General features: G+C 34.1%; 1 protein-coding gene across 1 annotated transcript in view; it reads right to left on the minus strand.

The window, feature by feature from the left end:
• The window catches only part of LOC106525963 (disks large-associated protein 1), a gene marked incomplete at its 5' end in the record, with an annotated part of 74708 nt that overhangs the window by 53159 nt on the left and 19921 nt on the right, over positions 1-1628 (minus strand).

Here is a 1628-nt window from a genome sequence, read left to right on the forward strand (position 1 = left end):
AATCTGACGTGACATGTTCGTACGAACCCTTTGTACGAACAAAAGTAAGAGAAATTTAGGATAAGAATACGAACATGTTCTTGCATGAGGCCCATTGTCCTCACATTTAAAGAGTTGTGATTTATTGCAGTTCTTTGAATCATTAGTGTTGCAGTTGACTTTAGGTCTTGAATATATTGTGCAGGTCTACAACATGCCTGCCCTGTCATCACTGAATCACAAATAAAAAAAAATTTAAATGATATATTTTCAGATTTTGTCTCAAATATAAAAGGTTAAGACATTCAGATTACTGTGCAAAAAACATTGTGATTGTGTTAGTTAATTAACATTAAAGTCAAATTACTGTCGAGTAAACATACATCATAATTTAGTCGAGTTAGTTCACCCAAGTCGTTTAAGACTTTAGGTTGTTTGTAATTTGACTGATTGAGCAGCTGTTTTGTGTGCACAGAGCTTTACAGCTCTCAGTTCAGAGTCAAAAAACAACAACAAAAGAGATTCTTTGCTTGGTAACGCTTTCTCTATGGTTCTTTTATGTCTTGCCCAAGGACTGAAAGAAAAAAAAATGTTTTGTTGGGGATCTCGCAGGTGCTTGATAGTGAGCAAAGAGAAATGAGGTAATTCAGCCCACATCTAAACTTGGCCTAGTTTTATTCAAGAACTGACAGCTGGGGAGAGTTTATCTGGACAAATCTAGTTTCATGTGTTTCAGAGTCTTGTTCTTCCACAGAGTTGTAATAATCATACTGTAGTTGTATTTTTTAGTCAAATCCTCACTTTCTCAGACAGATATTATCTTCATAGATGAACATGTTATCAAATCAAAAATTAAAAATTCTTACTCTAAAATTTTCATCTAAAATTTAGGATTTTTAATTGATGATTCTTTGTCCCTTTTTCCCCATATTCAACAGCTAGTGAAGAAGGTGAGATTTAATTTTATTTCAGGATTAGATCCTGTCTGTTCAGGCTAGAAAACGACTGGTTGATGCAATGGCTATATCTGTACTGCACTATGGGGTCATTTTATAAATGCATGCTTCTCTTAAATGTCTTTATTCAATCGACAGTTTATCATGGAGCTCTAAGATTTATAACAGATTTAAAATGTTTTACACATCACTGCACATTACACAGCCAGGTTGGATGGACAGCCTTGGTCACTCGTAAACTCCTTCATTGGCATATTTTTATTTATAAGGCCATACTAGGATTTATTCCATCATATTTGTTGGTCTGTATAAATAGAAGGTCCACCAGAGGATTATTCTCTTCATTGTGAGAATTTATTTTTACTTTCAGTGCCTAAAGTCTGAACTGAACTTGGTAATAAATCTTTCCAGTTTTCTGCTCCATCTTCTTTTCTTCCAGTTGCAGAAATACTTGAACCTGAAGGCTGTTCCTAAACCACACTGTTGATTTTGGTAAGGAATCATCTGTCTGTAAATGTTTTAACTGAGGAATCTTTTAATCACTCTATAACAGTGCTAACTTTTTCTGGTTTTGGTGTGAATGCTCTGTAACCTGTGTACTGCTGTTAGTTCTGGCCTGGATTTTCCTGCAAAAGAGATTTCTCAGTGAGATTTTCTTGGAGAAATAAAATAATAATAATAATAATAATAATA

Source organism: Austrofundulus limnaeus, unplaced genomic scaffold, assembly GCF_001266775.1.
Source record: "Austrofundulus limnaeus strain Quisiro unplaced genomic scaffold, Austrofundulus_limnaeus-1.0 Scaffold250, whole genome shotgun sequence".
NCBI lineage: Eukaryota > Metazoa > Chordata > Actinopteri > Cyprinodontiformes > Rivulidae > Austrofundulus > Austrofundulus limnaeus.